Here is a 16,365-nt window from a genome sequence, read left to right as displayed (position 1 = left end):
GTTGGTTAGAAGGGCCCGGGATCTTGTTTGATCTTATTAAAACTGTGATTAGATAATAATACTCCTGTAGATGCCCCTGGAGAGGTGGTGGTGGTGGGTGGATTGTGGGGCCACATAAAATGTTCCTCCTTTTTATGGTAGCGTCCCTGGGATGAGAGGAGGAGGTGGAAGTGGAGGTGGGGATGGGGGAGTGTGAGGAGGAGGTGTTGCTTGGATGTCAGGCGGTGGAGAGCAGAGATGGAATGGAGGGCCAATGTTCGGCTCTGAGCCAAAAAAGGACATGGCTTTAGCGTGTGTGTGTGTGTGTGTGTGTGTGTGTGTGTGTGTGTGTGTGTGTGTGTGTGTCTGTGTGTGTCTGTGTGTGTCTGTGTGCGTGTGGGCACCATGGAAACCTCAATGAGAAGAGCAGCTGAGGTATACAGAGGCCATGATCTAGTTAGAAAGACAGTCTTATTGGAGTCAAGATTAGATTATGATATTCCGGCAGGCCTCATATAAGCAGAGAGGGGGCACATAAAAATGTTTCTGTGTTTTATGGTAACATCATTGGTAGGATAATGAGGACCCTCCGCGGACGATCGGGAATACATTTTAGACATTGTAACCAAGTGGTTGTTTTCAATGTGATGTTCCTCAGGGAGCCCTTTGGGGTCCTTGATTTGTTCCCAGAGGGGACTCGCCCAACAAAATGAAGAAAACTGTAATTCAGTTATAATTGAATCTGTACATCAACCAGTGAAAGAATGTAGGAATGTAGTTTTGATATTCAGATGTACAGTTCTGTATCAAATCACATCCATCAACAAAAATATCATCAAATCTAACAGACAATGTAATAAGAAGATTGTCTGTGTGTAATCCTTCGGGTTAATGAGTTGAACATGTGTGAACCCCTGCATTAGGGTCTCTCTCTCTCTACTGCTGAGACAGTGCCAACTTTAGCAGTTATGTAAGGCAAGTCATCCCTCTGCCCCTCAAGATGTTCATTGCATATGGGCCTGCTCATAATAAATGAACAGAGTGAACAGTGTGTGCTTTTGACTCTTGTTCTCTGTGTGATGTACAGTATAGCTGAGTTTTTCAGGATCGACAATCATCGATTCCCTTTCTTTCTTCAAACTACTTGTTTGCATATCCTGTTGTTCAAATGCACTGAAAAAAAGAGTCAGTGGTTATGTGGTTAAACAGGAAGCTTGTGAATTAATCACTTTAGTCCAGAAGGACGTCCTCATACTGTGAGTTCTGTTGTCAAGATAGAGGCAGGCACCTTCACTTCATTTAAAGACAGTACGCTGATGAATTAATCATTCCCACAGACTGTGCCCAAACAAGACCTAATGGGGCACACAGCACAGAGAACATTCACGTCTTATTCTAAACTTTGGTATGGAAATTCAACATGCATTTGCCTCAAAAACATTTCTAAGTGCACGCTTTGTAAAAAATAGCTCTGATTAAACTTTTATTTATTCATAAAAATGCTAATTACGGCAATCAGATGGGTTTGGAAAATAAGGGTGGAGGGGCACTTGAATTACCTCAGCTTAAGTGAATCCAAATTTGATTATGTGCTTTTTACTATGATAATGGAGGGCAACGATTAAGACTGACAAGATTTAGAAAAAACGTTTGGAATCCACATCTAAAAAGGGTCACATTAAGAGAGCATTCAAGACTATTGTTCCTGCTAAGCATTTAGTGATCTCCATCAGAGATTTTATCACACTGACATAGTAATAAGATCTTGTCACTCCTTATATCTACCAATTTACCAAATGGACAAAATCATAATTCTCAAGAGTTTATTACACTGACCACATAATAATGTATTCCCAGCCCCATAATAACTTGTCACACTGACAAAAATAATATATTGTCAGTCATCACATATTTCCCTGAGAAATAATATAAAATAAAAAAACATATCCTACATAGTGTTATGAATTAACTCCAGATAAGTATTTGTCATTGTCTTTGTCACTGTTCTGGAAACAGTGATGGTAAAAGAATTATGGAGGATGGAAAAATAGCTGTGTTTGGAACCCTGCAGCTGGTTATGATTGACTGATAAATGAGAGTAAACAGTGACCTCTGTTAACTGTCACAGCGGAGCACAGAGAGAGGCTGAGACACATAACAGAAGAGGACAGGGATGCAAATAGAGGAAGGAGAGGAGAGGAGAGGAGGAGAGGAGAGGAGAGGAGAGGAGAGGAGAGGAGAGGAGAGGAGAGGAGAGAGTTAAACAAATGGGATTGAGAGAAGAGAGAACTCAAAGCTCGGCCGGCGGCAGAAGCTACTGTCAGACCAGAGACCTTGTTTTCTCTGAAACAGGCGCTGGCATTACAATATATCTTGTATATGGGGCAAATTATCCGCTCTTGCAAGTGCACACAAAACACACTGAGGCACTTGCTTTCACACATGCATACTATAAAGCACTTTGAGTAGCTACATGCATCTAAACATAACACATGTGCAGACATATTAAATAAAGTAGATCGAGAAATGCTGGAGGGGAGAAGAGCCCACAGAGTGAGATTAAGAGTGACTAACCATGGGTGTTAACTTGATAAGGCAAAATGAGTCAACATCTTAATTTAATGTTTTTAAGAATAACATTAGGAGCCAAAAGCCACATAATTTGTTAGAAGTTTATTTGCAAGAAAAATAGTGCCAAGAAAGCCACTGTTTCCACCAAGCTGTACCTAAAAATGAATCACATTGATAGCATAATAACATATTTTAATATGTTGTTGATAAAAGCAGGTTTGACAGTTTCTGGTTACAAATTATATTTATATATTTTAATTGCCAGAGCAGGGTGCCAGATAATTGCCAGAACTCATGCTGACATCGATTAAAGACCTCAAGCAGGTTTTGAAGTGGGATCGTGGGAGGACAGGTCTGTGTTATATAGTGTTATGGCCTCTTGTGTCCTGAACTTCCTCTTGCAGATAAATAGACCCGAAAACAGAGGACCAGGTTAAGGTACCAATGGTCAACAACCAACAAGTCTCTCAACAACACTTGTGAATTGTATAGTAATTACAATGGCTCTTCTAATGCATTGGATTGTTCAAATCACAGTTTTTCAATACTAAACAGAAGTACCAGTAAAGGTTTACTAATTTTGCATTTCCATTGCCTGATGGATGCACTGCCTTAAACGCTAAAGTCAGGATAAAAAAATTATTATGTGCCATACTGTACACTGGAACCCTAACACCACAGAACTGCTTTCTGAAGCAGCAGAAAGCCACAGACTATGGAAAAAATACAGAAGGGGACTGCCTAGGTCAGTTATGCTTCTCCAACTTCCACTGGTCTCTGCTGTGAGTCATCTCAAGGGGATTGCCTCTGAGTTTCAAGAAGTGTATTCCATAGTGACAACGATTGGTGTCTTTTAGTTGTTTGGTGTTGTTGCACTAAGAGGTTTCTGTAAAGATCCTTGACAGCTCAAGCTGACACCTGTTGTTATCTTAAAGGAGCTGGTTTTCTGTTTTTCTTTTGCAGTATAAGTAGGGTGAAAAATGCATCGTTGAAAAAAAGGTTGAGACATCATGATGAGCTTATGGGTGATATCAGCCCAGGGACTCACTGTATTACCTCACCTCATCAGGGTCAGTGCAGACAGGTTCGTCAGCCTGTGTGCACTGGAGCCTGGCTGTTTCTACTCTTCATCTTCTCTTACTCTTCTTTCACTTCCAACTCTTCTGTTGAGCAATACAAATGTTGTTTTTTTCACTGATTGACATAATAGAGATACAGTAGATTCTACATGGAGATCCATGACAAACCATTGTAACATAAGGGATGAATGCAACCAAGATGAATCCATGCATTGAAAACCAAGAGATTTTTATAATGTGAGCTCCAGGTGCTATGGGTAAACCTAATAAGTTCTCCAAAGCCTTCACATTTTGAGCAGCTACCACCTATATCAACCCAACATGCAGGTCAGGATTTACCCTTTTTATACCTTGGTAGGTACTGATAGCCTCTTGTGCATTGAGACCTGCTTTCTGTTCCACAATCACTAGCAATAGAGACAGAACATTAGTCCACTAATCCTCTCTGACTTCACTCTTTTGCAGGTTTGTCATCTGTGTCGTCATTTGGAACTGCTATGTACTTCCATTATCGCCAGGAGATTAATAACCCGTTGAGGCTGACTACAAACCGTTTAATATTTTCAACCAGTTGCCTCTTTTGTTGGGGTACATTTTCATACCTTTCTGCATAGTTTTCTCCTATAATTCAGCCATGTGCTCAACACATACTCATACTCAACACTATTTCTCTCACCAGAGGAAGCGGGGGGTTGTCCCTCTTGGCAAGGCAAGACAGAGGAGACAGACACAGACATCACTAAAGAAGCAGTATCTCTGTCTGTCTGTCTGTCTGTCTGCTCTGTCTTGTCTTGTCTTGCCAAAAGGGACAGACATTCAAAGTTGCCCATAGCTCACTATTTTTTACTTCCTCAGCAGCACCAACTTCTGCTTCTACATAGGTAGTAATAATTTAACTTCTTCCAAACAAAGTCCTGTGGCAAAACAATAGGACAAGGTGCTGTCCAACAAAGCGTTAAGGCCAAGTAACAATTTACTTCTGACTAACTGAGTTTTACTTTAGTAACTCTGGCCATCGTTTCTATAGGTTAGATAGCACTGGACGATACTGGACCGCTAAAGTCTTATTTACAATGGTGACCTGGCAAAAGGCAACGCCCCTTAAGGGAAGGTGGTAGGGGCTAAAAGAGAAATGTCAGAAGTTTAAAATTCAGCAGCAGACATCCATTTCCAACACATCCACTACTTACATACACTCATACCAAACATTATGTGTGACAACAAATATTACCAAGCAGTAAGATAAACAGGCAAAGCAAAATAGCAGCAGCAAAAGAATACACATATGCATAAGACAACAGTAAGCAGCAAACAGATAAAGGTTAGGGAATATTAGTCGGTCGGTAAACAGCTGCATGTTTCACAAAGAGACAGCTAGAGAAAACAAGCTGCCAGATCAGCTACCTTGCTATGTTTGGTTGTGGCACGCAACCACATCCTTGTCCCATCTTTTCGTCCTCCTTTTGCAAGTGTGTGTGAAGGGTTTGTCTTATCATGGGGTCCAAAAGTGACGAAATAGTTGGTGTCCAAGTTGCAAGTGCATGGGAAACAAGCATACTTGCTTATTTAATATCATTAATGCATTCATTATATTAATGTAATGTCAAGGAGGCAGTGTTGGTGAGAAATGTTTCAGGATTGTGGAATTTTGTGTATGGCATCCACGACATACAGGAATTTAGTGCGCGAAAATGGCTGCACTGACAAGAGCTCTGAGTCAACTCAGCAAACTTGAGTGGATTTACTTTTTACTTTTTTTTACTTGCTTTTGTTACTTTATCATATAATTGTCACTTTAATGTATGTATTATTTTGATTTCATCCTATTTGATCTTTTATGCTTTTTATTGCTGAGCTGACCCATTCTCTTGCTAAAAACATTTCATTGTAGGGTTGACCGTGCGTTAATCTAACATATGACAAATAAAACCTGAAACTTGAAACTTAATGGATCTTGCCTCGTAGTTCGTAAAATGTAAAAAGTGAATTTTGGTGGGATTGCGCCATGCCAAGTGGGACTGTGAGGTATGAGGAGTCACAGGTGGCAAAAATGAAGCAAACACAAACAAAATATACCATAAAGTTCTACTAAGCAGAACATACGGTAACTCAGGCTATGCTAAAATAACATAATGAACAAAACTGAACGGACCAAACTAACAAACTGAACACAAAGAGGAACATACTATATAATGGGTGGTCAGACAATTTTTTTGAATCAATGGAGGTCACAAAGACAAACCAGTACCACCTAAACTACAAATAAAATAGCAGTACAGTTAGTTCATCGGTATAGCACTTAACCCCAAACAAAAGCACAAACAAACTAATATAGTCTGAAGAAATAAACAAAAACTCTAAACTAGACATCCCAATCCCCCTATGATGTGGTGGGCACTTGGTACATTCTGATTGGCCACTACCTGTATTTAAAAGTTATACTTTAGGGGCTGCATGTTTTACTCTGGCCTGACAAGATGTCCCTCCAGCAGTGGCACCCACAGCACTGGTAACCTAAAGAAATAGAAATTAGAAAGACTCAAGACAAACTTATCTGAAAACAAACTAAAGTGTGACTGTACAGAAGTTACCTAGCAGTGTATTTCTACGAAGAGAAACCAACGTACTGCCAGCAATACTAAATTAACTATGACTACGATGTATAAAACAAAAGCTATGTGTCATCATGTATCTGTTTGTTTGCTTTTGTATGTGCAATGTGCAAAGTTCAAAAGGTCAAACGCAAAGAGGAGAATATGAACTATTAAGTGTAAACTATAAAAACTAAGGCGTGTGTGCAGGAGGGTTAGCGGGATTTAATCAGTGTGGCAGCAGGTGTGGGGAGTGTTGAGAAAGGCATTCTGCTCACACTATGGACACTGCATGCAACCTGTAGGCCTGCCTCTATTTAAGACAAAATATGTTTACTAATGTAATGTTTGATTTTGCAATAAAGAGTAGCACAAAGAGCCCACTTAATGAAACCGTTGATTATTTAATGAAACAATATTTCCCAGGAGAGGTGATTAGCTGTACTTCAGCTTAATCCAAAGTAAATTAAATAGTGGTTTGTTAAATCTAAAGTTTAAAACTTAACTCTAAAACTTTACTTTTGAATTAGTTCCCATCACACGTCGCCAACTCTGACGTAGTACTGTCCTGTATTGGCATTTCATGTCTGATGTAATTATGTATCATCTGTATGTATTTGCATTTTCTTGCCAAAAGTCTTTCCTGATCATTCACAACCTCATCATGATCACTTGTTACCATGACAACTCTCTCATAGGACCAATCGCCCACCTCTCTTTCTCTCTCTTTCTCTCTTTTCCTCTTTCTAGCTGTCTCTCTGTCTTTCTTCTACTGCTCTTCATTGTCTTCATCATGACAACCCCCTCACCCATCAGCCACTGGCATCACCCACTTTAATTTCTCATTATTCCATTTGCTCCTTTTACCTAATTTATTATTATTATTATTTTTCTTTTCTTTCTCCTGACAGATACCTTCAGTGGAGGAAGACTCGGTAGCCTCTCCTCTCTGTAGCATCACCCCTCCAGCAAACTCAACGAGATCAGTCCAGTCTCTCGGCCACGCTCTTTGGGGGGTTTTCCAACCTCCCTGCCCTTAGCCTGGAGCAGTTTGGACCGGCCCCCGTATGCAGTATGTGTTAAGGTCAGGAACCTCAAAGTCCTCTGGTGAACCCCAGTGGCAGCAGCTAGTGTCCGAGGTTTTAAGAAGACACTTACACAAGCTGCTACTTTCAGGTCAAGGGGGGCTGCAGTTGTGGAGCAACCAACTGCTTCCTGGCATAGCTGAGTGTGAGACAGCGTACTCTTTCTTAGAACTGTCAAAACTGGATTTTCTGTGTGATGAGTAAAGAGAGAGGCTTGCATTTTTGAAATTTTCTGAAAGTTGGACATTTGGTGAAGCAGCATTGTGTTCCTAAAAATGTTGGAACAGCCTCAATAATCTGAAGAGAGCTGAAAAGCTTGAACATAGACTCACAATGTACCTTTTATCCTGGAATTTCAAGCATTTCTATAATTTGTGTATTCTTTTGTATATTTTGTACCCCTATTTGTTCTATTTATTTCAGCATTTCATCTGAAAATGGCTAAAATGTTTTTTTTTGTTTTTTTATGTTATCAGTGGAATACATGAGTGCTTGCATATGAAAGGGGTTTATCATAGCAATGAGCCCACAGGCATTTATCACCCAACTTTGCATTTCCTCTTAGCTCTACAGAGCTTTATAAAAAAATTTAGCTCTTTAGCACTGTTTTGGTTTTTTGGCCCACAACTTTATTGTTTTGGCTCGCTCTCACCACTCTTAGTGTGTCAGCTGTTCTCAGTGAAAAGACTGTACACTACCTGCTGAGCACTACACCGTAAACGGACAGAGATAGAGCATTTAGGAGCTAAAAAGACAGATATTTGTCTCAGGAGTTGGTTGAAAGAAAAACAGAGCTAACAGGAGAGTGAATATTGCATTCACATTTGCCAGAAACCCACTCCCAAATGAATGCTGTTGCTCTGGAACCGCTGGATGTGTAAATAAACCAGTTTGCTAGCAAGTTTGTTTTGCTGCCCCCAAGTGGCCAAAAAAACTCAGTTAATGCATGCACATTAAGGGCCCTATCTTGCTATCTTGACTTTGTACACCGACGCATGTATCATTCTTATTTTGCACCCGACGCAGAGCGGACTTTTCCCTCCACAGTCTCAAGTCTGTAAATTAGGGAATGAACTTGCGCTCCCAGGAGCAGTTCAGCAAAAATAGGAGGCGTGTTCCGGTGTGCCAGTTTAGCTGGTGATCATGTCAACTGGTGATATTTGCATGAAATCAGTGAATATTCAACAAGGGCCTTCGTTCTGCTCTGCCTCCGCCCCTCGAGTGCCAGAGGTTCACATTTTCACAAAGTGTTTGCAAGTGAGACCAAATAATGGATATCACTGAAAACATCACCAGTTGATGTGTAATACATGTCCATTTAAGCATTATCCACACAAATACGACACATACTGTATAAACGAAAAAAAAAAAATTAGCTTCTACATCATCTATACCACTACACTACACACCACTGAAAGGGTGTTGTGATTTCTATCTATGTATTGGACTTTTAGTCTAAATTAACACAGGTTAACATAGTAGGGAAATATTCGCCCATGTTAACTGTTGATATTACAATTTAACATGGGCAAATGCAAACCTCCAAACAGTAAAGTAGGTTCATCTTTGCCTCACATACCGAAACCTAACTAATGTACAACAAACAGGCATGACCCCACTTAACACTTTATTCTGTTTTGGGGGTAAAAATTAGACTCATTAGACTCATATTAGGGTATGTCTGTGTCGACCCTAAATCGCGATTTTTGTCTTATGGTAGCCTATACACTATTGTTATGACCATCAGCCATTGAATATTTTGCAGCAAGGTGCTGATCCTCATTTTCTCTCGGGCAACTTAGTGTTATCTTAGTCTCGGTTAAGTTATGAAGTGAGTTGCAGCAAAAGTCTAGTGATCTGAAGTGAAGAACATATGAAGCTTATTTTCTCAGTTTGACTTTTATTTATCCCACACATCATTTGTTGGCCTACTTTGACGACACAAAATGGTCATTATGGTATATGATTACAAAACTTTGATGTACTGAGAGAGTTTGATAACATTCAGATGTTGCTGTTTCAGATTCCTAATATAGGTCTAATGAAATTAAACACAACTATAATCAGTTGACTTGTGGCACAGGTTGAAAGAGACTGTTTGTGCTGAGGTAGGCCTACACATTCTTTGTATGAGATGGCCCACACTAACAATGATAAATGATCACGTTGTGCATGACTGACATGTTTCATTTTTACCCCCAAAAAGTGTTAAGTGGGGTCATGCCTGTTTGTTGTACATCAGTTAGGTTTCAGTATGTGAGGCAAAGATGAACCTACTTTACTGTTTGGAGGCTTGCATTTGCCCATGTTAAATTGTGATATCACCAGTTAACATGGGCGTATATTTCTCTACTATGTTAACTTGTGTTAATTTAGACTAAAAGACCAAAATATAGATAGAAATCAGAAGATAATTTCAGTGGTGAGTAGTGTAGTAGTATAGATGATGTAGAAGTTAATCTGTCAACTTTTTTGTCCATGACATCCAAGGTTCGAATCCCAGCTAGATCTGTAGTGCATTTTTTTTTTCTTCAGTTTATACAGTATGTGTCGTATTTGTGTGGATAATGCTGAAATAGACATGTATTACACATCAACTGGTGATGTTTTCAGTGATATTCATTATTTGGTCTCACTTGCAAACACTTGAAAATGTGAACCTCTGGCACTCGAGGGGCGGAGGCAGAGCAGAACGCAGGGCAGGGCCTTGTTGAATATTCACTGATTTCATGCAAATATCACCAATTGACATGATCAGCAGCTAAACTGGCACACCAGCGCAAACATTCCCTAGTGCTATTTTGCAGTTTCTGAAAACAATTCCGCCACTGACCAGGGAGCCCAGTCGGGTTGGACCAGGAAAAACCTGGTCTTAAGTCAGTGGCGCGTTATTCAGATGCTATTTTAAGGGCACATGCTTGGCCGTTATGTAGAGTGTGCACACCGCGCATATACTTTGCTTCTCTCATCTCACGGACCCAGCAGTTCCCATTTTTGCAAACCATACATAAATACAAGGAAAAATATTACCTTGTTTTACACAACATTTCCATGAATCATGGATGTGTTGTTGACATAAATGAGGAAATATTAGAGGACTTAAGGAGACGTGATGTTGAATTGCATGTGCCGATGCCACTTAACCCAAATGCCCCAGCAGCAGTACGGGAGAGGAGAGACAGAAGAGCTGCATCGTAGTGAGGTAATCCCGGTCTAATGTTAGACTGAAAAAATATCACCATGCATTCATAACCTCGTGATTCAGTGAGAGTGAGACCAAAACATCGGAAAGTATGTTTTTGTGACATTTCTTTATTTACATTTTGTCAAAAAGAAAAATCAATAGCAAACGTCGGTCTCCTCGGCTGTGGACCGCTCCTGGCGTGCGCCCATGAAGAGCGTGCGCCTAGCAAATCCGCCGTTATAATAGCCATCCGCCATGGAACAAGCGCGCCTGCTTTTAAAGGGAATGTGAGATAACGCTCTGATTGGTTTATTGCAAACCACACCTATGAGTAATGCAGCTACTTCATATCAACCCATTTTAGATTTGCGTTCATTTATTCCGCCGGTATAATAGCAACAACGCCCGAGATCCTCCCACAATTGATAATTGCGTTTCAGATCGTTAAAATAGGGCCCTAACTCTTTTTTTATAACAGATTTTCGGGCCATTTGGGGACAGAGGTCGAACAGTCGATTATTTACAATTCCAGCAGTTCCAGAGCAACCTTATCATTCATTTGGAGTCATGATTGTGTCCACCTGATTAATCTAAATCCAATATTCACTCTCTTGTAGGTCTGTTTTCAGTCTAATTAACTCCTGAGGGAAATATCTGGCTCTTTAGCTGTGGCTAACTAGCTAGTCTTTCGAGCTTTTCCAATGGAACAGCCACCTGCTGTGGTCGAAAACAACACTGAGAGCAGTGAGAGTGAACCAAAACAGTAAAGTTGTGGGCCGGACACCTAAAGAATGAGCTGAAACTCACTCTAAACTGCCGTAAAGCCAAGTGGCGCTGCAGATTTGATAATTCTGGAGTCAGGCGTTCACAAACAGGACTCTGTAGGTTCATCAATACGAGCAATCCCTTTCACCCTGTCATTTGATACCTTATTATAAAAATAGCAATGTATAGCTGCTTTAAAGTCTGGGTGCATAAGCCTACCTTCTGTGTCAAATGTTTGTCAAACTTGCATTTACTTACTGAATTTAACTACTCAATTTTTACAAAAGATGCTCCTGTCCTTTATTTATTTAATTTAATTGATGATTAATTTAGTGGACCTTTCAGAGCAAGGAGAGATCTCTGCATGCCTTTTATTCTCTGACTGGATGATTATTTTTGTCTCAGTTATGAATATTTGGGGGGCTGCAAATATCAGTTGGTATGGTGGGAAAAAAGGGTCTGACTAACTGGTGGGGGTTGGTGAAGCAGATTTTAGTGATATTTTGAGATGTACACGTCTTCCTTTTTTGTCTTAACATATTTACTTGCGTTGTGTCTCTAACGTTCGTAATGTCTCATCCCATCCTGTCTTTGGCGCTACAGGAGCCAAGCAGCCAGGAGACTAATCTAATCATTTAGGGCCTGCTCCTGAGTAGTAAATAATTTTCTTGGCAAATCACACGGTTTGCTAGTGGGCATGTGTGTGTGTCTGTCTGTGTACGTGTGTGAATTTACAAGTGTTGCGTAATTCTCCTCACTCTTTCCAGCGTTTTTCACCACAGTCGTCCACATCCTCCGAGGACAGCAGCAGCTCTAGACCAATTTCTGTTCTTTTTATTGTTCTACAGTGACACACTATGGTCTATATTTCACGTCTCTCTGACTAAACTGCTCTGCTGTTGAGATGTCCACTTTAAAGCTTGATGCTCTCCTTGTGTATGGATTTGGCTGCCATGCCAGCAAAGCACTTTGCCTTGAGAAAGGAATTAAACCCCTGAGGTTTTTCTGAGATAGATTAAATAGGGAGGGGAGCTGAGAAGGCTGGGCTTATGGGAGGGGCACTACCCAAATATAGAGAATCTGCCAAATGCCAACGGTTGTGGGCGAGGAGGCTGGCCTTTCTGATGTGTGTCTGCACATGTGGGTGGGTGTTTGTGTGCATTATGAGGATGTTTATGATGTGTGACATATGCCTTTTCCTGTGTGTATGTGTATGAGCTTGTGTGCACATTATATGCAGGAAAAGAAGGCACAGTGGCAAAAAACAGTTTGACATTAAATAGACAGACATTTTGTTGAGTTTCAATTTTATTTATACCATGCCATCATAAAATGTGAAGATTTTGTGTTTGGCATTGAACTTCCTCATCTCTGCCTTTTAAATGTTTTTGCAGTGCAGGGTGAGTGAAGCGACAAATGGAAAGATGAAACGGCAAACAAAGACAGGTAATGTGCAGAAAGTCACAGGGGAGTGAGGGGGGGGGGGGGAGGAAGATGACTTGGAATGGGAATTGCAAAAACACAGCGCAGAGCCAAATGAGAGCCAGAAGAAAGTTTTGTTTCCCACGTCTCACATGTTTGGTTACACAAGCTAATGAGCAGCAATTAGACAGCAGCCAATTAACTCTGGCCATCAGACTGAGACCGAGGGAAATGAAAAGAGGAGGAGCGAGGAAGTGAGAGAAGGGGAAAAGAGTTGAGGAAGAGGGAGGGAGGGGAGATAGATGGGAAATTACCTGGGAATCTGTTATCTGCTAGAGAGTCATGTGTGCGTTTGCATGCAAATGAGGTGTGTGTGTGTGTGTGTGTCTGTGTGTGTGTGTGTGTGTGTGTGTGTGTGTGTGTGTGTGTGTGTGTGTGTGTGTGTGTGTGTGTGTGTGTGTGTGTGTGTGTGTGTGTGTGAGAGCCAGCAGGGGGAGCTGTGTAGGACCTTGTCACTGTAAGTGCTCTACATGACCATCTGGCTCTCACTGTCAGACTGGATGCCTGAACTTACACTTAACTCTTTAACTGCCAGCTGCTCCTTCACATCCATACGAAAAAGAACAAAATGAACAGTACCACATTTGACAGTTAGAGATAAGAACACCGATAAGTATTAATATATGAACTCAATAACTGAACAATTCAGACCACAGAGTTATGAATCACTGATGATAGATTGATGGAGACACTGTGTGATTGTGCATCTTCTCTGGCAGCCAGTATGCTGACCAGATTGTGTATCTGCTTCAGGCTGTGGAGGGAAGAAAGCAAATGGTTAATTTCTCATTCTGACTGCTGATGCAGTGTTTCAGCTAAACCCCTTGGAGAGTCTCTCTCTCTCTCTCTCTCTCTCTCTCTCTCTCTCTCTCTCTTTGTACACACACATACACCTACAAATACACACTGTAGTGCTTGCCATTCTTCTGAGTAGCCCGCTGCCCTCTCTTTAATTAGGCTAATTGAAATGCGAGAATAACCATTTTCTTGATTGCTCATTATTTTTGGGCTGTTTAGAATGAAAAGCATGCATTTACATTCAGAGGCCAAATGAGGGGGTCTTACCTGTCTCCTGGGTTGACCTAGTTGCCTGGGGCAAATAAGTCTGGCCCCTGCAGGATGGGGCCTGAGGGCCGCAACCCTGGCCCAGGGCAGTCTGTGGTGTGGCCTTAAGTCTGCTTACTCTCTGTACCCAGCTCTTCTCTTCTGCACCTTTGGCATTCTAACCGCTACCTTGCGTCTCAATTTCCAGGGGGAGCCTTAGTGTTGTTTAAGCAAAAGAGTTTTCCAGACATCCTTGAGACAAAGTGTGGGAGACGGTTTGTGCTTAAGTGCTCTTGGCAGGTCTACAGGTGGTTGGGCAGCTTTTCATGTGTTCTTGACCCCTGGGCAGACCCACTGTTGGCCCTAAGCTGCGACAGGAGCCTCCCCAGGGCAGCTTATAGAGAGCAAGAGGAAACAGACGGACAGAAAGAGAGAGAAGATTTGAGTAAAAGAGAGAGAGAGAGAGAGAGACGTCAAAGTACATCTGGAGCAAGGAGCTGGAGAGTATCCTTTATGATTGTGTATGACAACCTGAGAAAATGTTCATATGTTTTGTGTCTCCCTGACAAGGAGGTGAATCATTCCCTCAACAGACTCAAACACACACACACACACACACACACACCACACACCACACACACACACACACATACACACTTACACACACACTCACACATACAGCTCTCGGCTAGACTGCACGGGGGCAGATCACATGCTCATCACTAGCCCTGCAGAACCAGCTGCAGCAGTGTACAGTAATATTCACCTCATGATGTGACTTCAAACATTCATCACATGTACACATTATACACATAGGGAGTCATTTGCCTTCGAGGAGCTATGTGATTTCCTCATTAACTTCTCGAAATGTAATGAGTCATTGAACCAAGTTCTGTGGCTCTGTTAATTATGGCCCCGTTTCAGCAGCTCTCTCCATGGCAACCTTAAGTTCTGCCTGTCACCATATGAGAGATGAGGGAATAAAGACATTTTCCCATTATGCTGCCACCCCAGCGTGCATATTTCTCCTCAAGACAGGCCTGCTGAGGGTTGTGCTGCTGATCGTTTAGCTCCCTCTGCTGGAGAACAAGATAACACCAAGCTAGTTTTCTTCTGTACCAGAAAGCAAAAAATGTGATGTGTAAGTGTTGACCATTATCAGTAAAGAGCGATGTCATGAACAATCAGGAAGTCTTATGTGATAAATTAACAAGTTTAAGGGGTCAGCACTCTTGCACTAAGAGTGTGGGTCCACATGTCGACCACGCTGATCAATAAAACTGTTGAGCAGTTGGTATTTGAAAGCTCAGTGGCTTAAAATTGAATATCATGAGGCTATTAGCATGCAAATGAGCCTTTTTCGCTCATCATTGTTGTGACAAACAAGCGTCTGTTTATGGGTGTGTGTTCATTGCACCTACAGTATAAATGAGCTTTAGCTAATGGATGTAAATAAGCGTAAGAGTTCAGAGTAGAGTTTGGTGAGAAGCGAACAATTTGTTCTAAAAACTGAATGGAAGAGGGGAATGTCAAAATGTCAACAGAGCATTTCAAAACTAAAAGAAGTTGGGTACATGATGTAAATGGCAAAAGTCTCCTTTTTGCAGTATTGCTCTCATCTTTTCATTGTTCCCTTGTAAAACTGCTGAAGCATAAAAACAACTTGCTACCCTTCAGCTCTTCCTCTAATGTGACAGAAAAAGACATTGCGCCCTGGACGCCGATCAAATTTTTTGCACTACCAATTACAAGCTTCTGTGTTGTGTCTAAAGTGGCCCACAGGTTAAGCTGCCAAATAAAATGTCTAGAGGCAGCTCATAACTTTCACATCATTTGTTTCTTATGTGTTGTTTACATTAATTTGACGTATGAATGAGGGGTCAGTTTCATCATGAAAGGCTTAACAACACACAGGCAAAAAAAAGACTTATTTGAAGATAAGTGTCAGTGTATTTGTTGATAATAACCTTTTTTTTGGTGGACCATCGCCAAAACAAAATATAGTATACACCATAATACAGCTGGCACACCACTCCACTGCAGGAAACAAGCTCTCAGGTCAATGACTCGGTTTGTCATTCCCCATAAATGAAGTCTTCAGCTTGATGAAAACAAGATGACAGATGACTCATGACAAAGTGACTTTTTTCCGACTTGCCAGTCGACCACTGCCTGTGGCCTTCGTGCCACTCCTCTCACTGAAGTGCATTTTTAGGTGTCATGAGGCGTTTAGTCATTGGCGAACGTTTTTGACGGATTATTCTGGGCGACACTGCCAGTTCTTTCCTTACATTGGCCAACTATCGCTCAATGTATTCAGGGCATGCTGAAATGAAACATTGGACCAGGGGTGATCTATAAAGATATATAAAGAACACTGTCTGTTATTTTCATTTCACTTTCAAGTGGCTATGAATTTATAATTGATATCTGATATATAATTTATATTTCTATTATAACACTGACAAATGACAATGGAAATGTGACAATGTAAAAGGGGTTTCTCATAGTGATGATTCTACAGAGAAATCTACAGCTGTCCTCAGCTTTACGGTGGATTATAATGAGTTTCAGCTCATTGTTTA

This window comes from Perca fluviatilis, chromosome 15, assembly GCF_010015445.1.
Source record: "Perca fluviatilis chromosome 15, GENO_Pfluv_1.0, whole genome shotgun sequence".
Classification (NCBI taxonomy): Eukaryota; Metazoa; Chordata; class Actinopteri; order Perciformes; family Percidae; genus Perca; species Perca fluviatilis.
Note: the sequence above shows the minus strand (reverse complement) of the source record.